The sequence below is a fragment of the Pocillopora verrucosa genome, chromosome 14, assembly GCF_036669915.1.
Source record: "Pocillopora verrucosa isolate sample1 chromosome 14, ASM3666991v2, whole genome shotgun sequence".
NCBI classification, from domain to species: domain Eukaryota; kingdom Metazoa; phylum Cnidaria; class Anthozoa; order Scleractinia; family Pocilloporidae; genus Pocillopora; species Pocillopora verrucosa.
The window spans coordinates 21,411,331-21,419,404 of record NC_089325.1 but is presented as its reverse complement, the minus strand read 5'-3'; the positions used below and the strand labels follow the sequence as shown (position 1 = coordinate 21,419,404).

The 8,074-nt window shown below is 38.9% G+C and overlaps 1 long non-coding RNA gene across 1 annotated transcript; it reads left to right on the top strand.

Moving 5' to 3' along the window:
• The first annotated feature begins 5,298 nt into the window (after window positions 1-5,298).
• Window positions 5,299-7,017, top strand: LOC131788995 (uncharacterized). Its single transcript, XR_010716112.1, has 4 exons — window positions 5,299-5,334; window positions 5,881-5,967; window positions 6,636-6,683; window positions 6,940-7,017. It is a non-coding gene; the product is annotated as an uncharacterized lncRNA (long non-coding RNA).
• The last annotated feature ends 1,057 nt before the right edge of the window (window positions 7,018-8,074 follow it).

Here is an 8,074-nt window from a genome sequence, read left to right as displayed (position 1 = left end):
ATTGCAACTCGCTGGAAAGATGTATGTGAAAGGTTGGTTCGACGTCCAAAACAACAATTTTGAAGAGAGATTATTACTTTTTATCCGAAATGGATTTGGGTGATGTTGATACAAGGGAAGTGTAAGTTTTTGTTTCAACAACCGTGAAATATGATAAGTTAAGTCTACCGATTAACTTTTCTCCATGCCCAAGTTTAATTGTGAAATTGATGTCGCGTAATGGTCTCGAAATTTAGAAATATTAGCTATAAAATCGCCACAAAATAACTCAACAAAACCTTTTCCTCCTGGCTTGGTAATATAAAAGAGTGCTACAACTGCTCCCGGTCTTGTTCACCGCCTTATTTAAACTAATACAAACAAATCAATCATAGCCCTTTACAATATCGATAATGTACTCTCCTGTATGATTATGGAGAAAGGCAAAGACTTGCTAATGGCATATTGAGTCGGGTAAAAAAAATCAGTGGTTCGTCGGTTTTTTTTATAGTCTTTATAAGAGAGACAAAAGAACTCCACCTACTGGGGTAGTGACAGAAAAGCTAGCAAATTCTTCAGCCGATCGCACTTCATTAGAATGCATATCTAAAAGATACAACTAAATTCATGAAAGGTACAAACAAACGCACGATTCAACAAGAGGACTCCTGTAATATTTAATAATTCTGAAAAACAAAGATAACTACAATTTATATGATTCGCGACGACATTCCGATCATACTTGAGGCGTGGTGTTACAATATGAAAGTTACAAAGTGAAACAGAAACTAAAGTAAGACAGAAATCTACAATTAGAAATCGGAGACCGGGAAGAAAAATACAAATAATATAGAGCTATTGTACCTGAACGGTAGATCCTCGAACGTGAAATAAAGTTAAATCAAAATGACTTACGCGTGTCAAAATAGCGAAATAGCGAATATAAATACGAAGTTATGTAGTGAAATGCGTGCGCGTTTGATTGAAAGTCTTTGCCTATTTCAATCATCGAAGAATCAGTGCAAATAAAATATAAATCAATTAAGATATCATTCAAAGCAATGAAGTTCAAAGAAAAAAAAAGTTTCAAAAATATACCACAAGCTGAGGGCATGAACATTGTAGCCCCCCCCCTCCCTCCCCCCCCTAGACTTGAACTCTTTCAAATTCAACGAACAAAATTTCAAACTTACGGAAACGCCATGGTTACCAAAAAGGCATTAGCTTTCACAAACATCTACAAGGCTAGACATAATCTCTCCCCTGCACACCGACAGAAATGTCGTCAACCAGTTCACTGAACAAACTTAACCAATTAAAAACGATCCAACAATCAAATTTACAGCTTATTCTGTTTCAGAACCTACTTTCGTAGACATAACTGTCTATAGGGATGAAAGATTCAACAGGGAGTCAGAAGAAAAAGAACCCTCTTCAAACCAACAGAGACATTCCAGTACACGTCCTACACAACGTGTCATTCTCTGGAGCAAATGGCTTCGATGATAGTGGAGCGTTACGACTCCTCAGGACTAATTCTCCAAAACAAAAATTCGTTCAAAACAAACCTGGCAGAGAGAGGCAGAGAGAAGCCTTCTGAAAAACGTATTTGACTACACTCTCAGAAGTGAAGTTTTAAGGACGTAAACGGGCAGGAAAAACATTAGTACAATCGAGTCTTGCCCAATTATCCGACATATTCCAACAGTTCGTAACCTTAAAGAAATCCTTATGAGCAAGTGTCTTTTAATACAGCAACGGCCATTGCTAAGAGAAATCTTCAAGGAACCGATAATATAATACATAACGGGACGTTCACTCGAAGAAATAGTTGTGAGAGCAAAATTATAACACACAATGGAGCCGTGTGTGTCTATTAACAAATACAGAGAAAACTAGACGTATTACGGAGTAATTGAGGTCAGTCAACCCCAGTTTACACAGGAGCATTAATTAAGCCGTTTATAAAACGAATAAATATATTTTCAATATCTCTCAGGTCGTGTGACTCGTACCTTGAGCTAAATTATGATCCCGACCATACCCTATCCCGCCTTCGAAACGGAGCATATCTCGGTCTCGCCTTCTTATTTTCATCTCGCATCTCACCTTTGAAATTTCTCATATCCCAAATCCTGCCTCGATTTTAAGCGCCATCCCACATACCGCCAAATCTATGTTGGGACCCTCTGGATTGCGATTTCTTCGTTGGATGGCGTTATCCGCCGCCCTTTGAACTACTGATCACAGTTGTTGAGACACCGTGAAGCGAGAAAATTATTCCTTAAGTACAAGAAGGCGTGTAAGGATTTCTGGAAATTTCTGCTAGTACTTTGATCTTATGATATAATTTCCAGTGTTTCAGTGTCTTAGTAAAGGAATTTGAGATGAAGTGGCTACGACTCATCGCTTCTTAAACTGAATCAAAGATCATGCTTATAAGTGCACACTTCCGAAGGCCAGGTCTTCGAAATTTAATGATGCAATCACGGGATATAGGAAAATGCTTCTTAATTCTGCCTTTTTAAAAGATTTCAAATGAAAAGGTCATTTCTACTTGTGAACTTTTTGCTTTGCGCCTGTCAATATATTAGCTTCTACAGCCGCTTTAGTTTGGTTTGTACAATTTAATTTTTAGATGAGGTCTTTGCATGAGACAGAATTAAGAAAATATCTTATTTCTGTACTGTCTCTTACAAGATTCAGTGCCGGATTATGGATCCTTTTGGCTTGTGCTGTTGGTTGCTAAATGTTTTTGGTTTGTATTTCCTCAAGCTACTGAGTGACTGGAAACTGAACATTATTCTGATATTGCAGATCACTAACACAGAGGAGATAAAACTTTGTCTTCATGAGGCCAATGCGCGAGCAGAGATGGTTATATAACAAAAAACTCTCATCACTTAGCATGCTCATTAGATTTAAGGGCAGATCGCATGTACAACAAGTAATCTTGCTCAATATTACGGTGAAAAAAGGGAGTAAAGATGTTGTTTTGGTAAGAGGGGTGGCCTCCCACTGCTGTGGCTCAGGTTCAATTCCTGGACTCGGTGTCACATGTGGGTTAAGCTTGTTGTTTGCTATGGTCCTTGCTCCACAGTTCTTTCTCCGAATCCTCCAGTTTTCCTCCCTCCACAAAAACAAACATTCCAAATTCCCATTCTACCTGCAAACAATGAACAAAGGAAAACCACCTTGTGGTTTACTACAAGCAGTCCGTCCTTTTCGGCGAAGTCCGTTATGCGGATAAGAAAAGAAATCAGTGAAAAAAAATTGACCATAGCGTGCTGCGGTAGTTGTAATTTTGACTTCATTGCACAGTGCTCAAACCGTAGTCCTCGGCACATCAAGTCAAAATTAGAGCTCCTTCGGCGAGCTAACGTCAATTTTTTTTTCGCTGAGTTTTTTTACTACAGTGATGAGAATTTGATGTGGAAGTCGTTTTCTTTCCTCTTTTCTGGTTGTATGTTAAAAGTTCCTTCATTTTAAGGTCAGAGGCAAGCTTGATGCCAACAGCCTTGGTGTCGTGGATTACCAAACTAGACCCTGTGAGCATGGTAACTGGGATACCTGGATGGTACTGGATCCTTGGAATCAAGTGTAGTGATACTACGGGTGTCGGATTAGTATACTGAAATAGTGAGCTCAAGTCTGGCCAAGGGCATACACCTATTTCAAAACATAGGCATGCTATGTATGCAAGAGTTATTTTTTGTAGGGTGGGTGGATTACTTGAAACATTGTATTGTAAGAGGTCTACATTCTTACAAAAGGAAAGTAGAGTATTAACGTGGAAAAGAACGAAAATGTCGAATTACCTCACACACAGGTATTTTGTGGTAGACTATGTGTGTTGTGCGAATAAATGTAACCAAAAATAAACTGTATTGGTGCCACGGATACCTGTTAGTACAAAATGCAGACAGCAGACCGGATACAAAATATAGACTGGAGAATGCAAAGTGGGTATAAAATGCAGACTGAGAATCTGAAGAGTTTTTACGTCTGGTAAATAATAACATGTCATCTTACAGCTTACCGAGCGTCACGCAATCGCTTTTCCTCAATCAGCCTTCACGTTTATTTGCACTATTGTGGAAAATTCCTGGCCCATTTCTTGATGAAAATCGATCGTTATATAATTTGAAGCCTTCAATATACTCTTCTTACTTACTCGCGCGCGAGTTGGTTTGTGTGATGTCTGTACAGATTTTACCAACGTAAAAAAAGTAGATGATGTGAATAACAGTGATGGTAAAGCAAGCTTAAAACAGCAGAAATCACCAGAAACTACAACGGATACACAGTTCGCGACTCAATCCGGTTCAAAATTACCGCTCAATAACATCTTTTAGCGTGGATTGGCCGCGAACAATACGACTTGTGTATGCGTCTGTAAGTATTTCGAGCGTTTGCGCTTTAATGCTTCAGGTGATCGTAGTCCAAACACGTTGAAATACAAAACGATCGACAAAAGAGTTCTCTAAGCAAAAATCTCGTGTTCGTCATGTGACCCGGACCTGTCGAATTAAAATTTCTAGTATCTCGATATACGGTATTGTTAAGGAATTAAAGCACATGTGTTTTTTAGACGACGAGGGCAGGCTGAAGTTTCGAGTTCTTTTCCCTGACGCTTGTTTAAGAGCTTGGTCTGTACTGTTTAGTTTAAAATGCTATAGGCATGGCTCTCCAGTTTTAACGTTGATATGGTAGCACGTCAGTAGTATCCGAATTCTCCTTTTAGTCGTTCTTTTTGTCAGCAAAAAGATCTGTGCTGAAGTTCCATCAGTTTTAAGGATAGTATGGAATGTTCTGTAAAGAATCAATTGAAGAAAAGAGTAAAGATCTGTCTTTGTACAATACGTTGAGAGAATATCATTAGCATTTAGAAATGTTGCGGATAGCTTTATCTTGTACTTCTTGTGGGATTTGCAGGAGGTGGTCGCTACAGAACAGCTGTCAGAAAGATGGCGGCTGATCTCCCGCATGTGCGAGAGAATTGCAAACGTTCAGAGGTGATTAGGTGTTGAGTGTTAGGAACCGTCTGGTTTTCTAGTAAGATGAGTTGATAATTTCAACTCGTTGTTTGCACAAGTCCAGCCCAGTGAAAACGATGTTTTCATTTCAACTACCTTTTTATTCTAGAAGGCTTGTGTGCTTCTAGGTTGTGATAAATCTTAAAATTATCAAGGAACGATCAGGTTAAGAGAGGAAGTCTGGGAGACTGTCACGAATTTATCATGGGAACTGAACCTTTCATGAAACTACCAGTTGAGAAGGATACGTAGTGGTGACTGACTGCTTGTCTGATTTTGTTTCAGATCACCAGGAGAACAGCAAGTGGTTGGTGCAAGTGTAAGTGCGTCACTCTTGAATCGAACGCATTTGATTGCTAGTTAACTGGTTTCTTTGGCAGAGAAGTGTTCATTTAACACAAAGCTTTCACTGAGAGAGCTACGTTGTAAATGTGGTTTTCAAATGTTTTGGCTGCCCATCAATTAGTAGAAAAAACAAGTTCTTTGCGAGCGGCGTAAAGTTTCAATTGAAAATTCACAGTGGACCCTTGGCTGAAGATGGCTTTAAGTAAGGCAAGGTTAATACGTTGTAATTTTGCCTTGAAGATCAAGAAATCTTCTTAGCTATATACGTGGGGGTGAAAAAGGCAGATGGATGACGATTTTTGAGTGGAAATCTCGATCAGTCCATGGACTTCCTATTTTTTTCATAGGACAGTAATGATTACAGTAGTATAAACACGTTTAGGGAAAGAGGTGTAGGATGAGATCCACTTATTTTTTTCATTACAAAGGTTTTATTTTCGCCGTTGACAGAATTCAAATGTTTTTAAAACATGACGAGACTTGCGTTGCGCAAAAGTCTAATTGAATTGTCTGTTTGCAGAATGGACCGATTTCAGACATGGAACGACTGGAACTTTTTGAAAAACTAGAGAAAGCGGAGGGACGGATTGTTGCTCTTGAAAAACAGGTGAAGCACTCAGCTGCATTGCTTCACTTTTTGGAAATGTGGAGGTTTGCTTTATCTGACATGTCATAAGGTGGTCAAAGTTTTATTACTGAATTGCCCATTTTATCCTCTGCTATCCTCTGCTAAGTCCAATCAGTCATTCGGCTGGGAAGACAGGAAAACTTTCTGATAGACAAATGAATAAAGGGGGTAAGTTTCTAAAGAAGCTGTGGTGCTGCGTCGGTGGGAGAGTATAGCAGGTAATTTAGTGTTAACAACTGAGTTGAAAACGTAAATTGGCCACCGTAAAGAGTTAAAAGGCTGACGTTTCGAGCGTTTCTTGTCGCTCTGACGAAGGGCTAACGCTTGAAACGTCAGCCTTTTAACTCTTTACGATGGCCAATTTACATTTTTAATTCAGTTAGTAACACTAAACTGTCTGTTAGACGGTCAGTCACGTTGGATGACAGGTTAGCAAGCGGTAGGTCGTTAGACAGACAGACAGACTGTTGGACAGACAGGCTGACAGACAGACAGGCAGACAGACGAACACAGACAGACAGGCAGGTAGACAGACTCACACAGAAAATGAATATCTGGTTAAAAAAAACTGAAAAAAACAGCGCAGAGATGTAATAAACTTAGCTCTCTAATATAGTTTTCTCGGTTTCCTTGCGTTGTCTCTGTAGTTGGCAGATAACGTCAGAAAATGGGCGAAGGATAAAGCCGACCTACAGGTGACTATTTTTCCTTTTAGGAGCAACAGTGTTGGCACATTTTTTTTTTTTCAGTTTAAGAATTCCTTTGGTCCACCAAGTCCTAGTTCTCTGTATCTAACAATATTTCCAGTTACCTATCTATTTTCTTTCCGAGGTGTACATTGTTTTAAAATTACTATGGATAGTATCAGTTTTGCCGATGTTCCTTCCAAAATGGAAAGGAGAAGTCAGTGATGATGTGTTGTTTGAGTGGCTTTGTGTTTTATTTACGCAGATGAAATTAAACGAAAGTCAAGTCGCTCAGAGAACAGGATACAAAAATTCGTCCACTTCTGTAGATATTCTGGACTGGGTTTGTATTAGTTTCCTTCTTCTTTTTCTCCAAGTAACTTTTGTAAGACTTCAAACTAAGTGGTTGCAGATATAAGAGAAAAGCTTGTGTCTGAATGCTGCCTCAGTATTGTTGTGAGTGACCGTGATAGTGCTATCTCACACATATTCATCTTCTTGATCTCAGCTGGGACATGAGAGCCCACTTTCTATCCTGTCCTTTGTTCTGTCTTAACTAAGTGGCAATACACAAGAAATTTGTTTCCTTGAAGATCGGCTTGAAGATCTGAATATTTATTTTCCTGACTAAACCATGCATTCTTTGTCGAGTATTCCTCGGAATTTGTTTTTATATCTAGATAGTAATCCCCGACTTGATTAGAGCGCTTTTCAATTGAGTGTCGTAAATCCAAAACCAAAGCAAGAAGAACTACCAATCAGAATCAAAGAAACTATCACAAAGAGGAGCCAATGAGTGCTCGAGGTAAAAACAAGTAAACTGCCCGAAGAGCGGGAAAACACCAGTCACCAAGTTGAGATTGGTATTAGTTTTGCATCTGATTGATTGATAGGATAGCACAAGTGTTCTTGACCAATCACAGAGCGAAGTAAAGCAAAACCAAAAGTAATCTCGGATGTCTTTCGACTCTCAATTGAAAATTGCTCTGTAACTCGACCATCATCACTTATTTGCTAAACCTCTGTGATGTTAATTTACACAATTATAGGAATAGGAGGTTAGTTGAGCCGTCTTTACGAGAGGCCATACGAATTGTTTTGTCAAGAATTTTTTGGGACTCACCGAAAATTCTTTAAATCCAAGAAATGGCGGGTTAGAAGTTTAATACATTTACGATCTGTACTTCACGACAGTTCTCTAAAAACAACCGATTCACCATCATGGAAGTCGGGAATAATCATCGTAGCGGGGAATGTTTCATAAAACTGAATTTCTAAAATTCGCTTATTGAAAGTTCTTTCAGGCTCTGAAGAATGTTGACACGACGTCAGTTCTGAAACATTATGATTGATGTCATGGTTATAGTTTCTTCCTTATAACTCATTAAGTTATTTTCTAC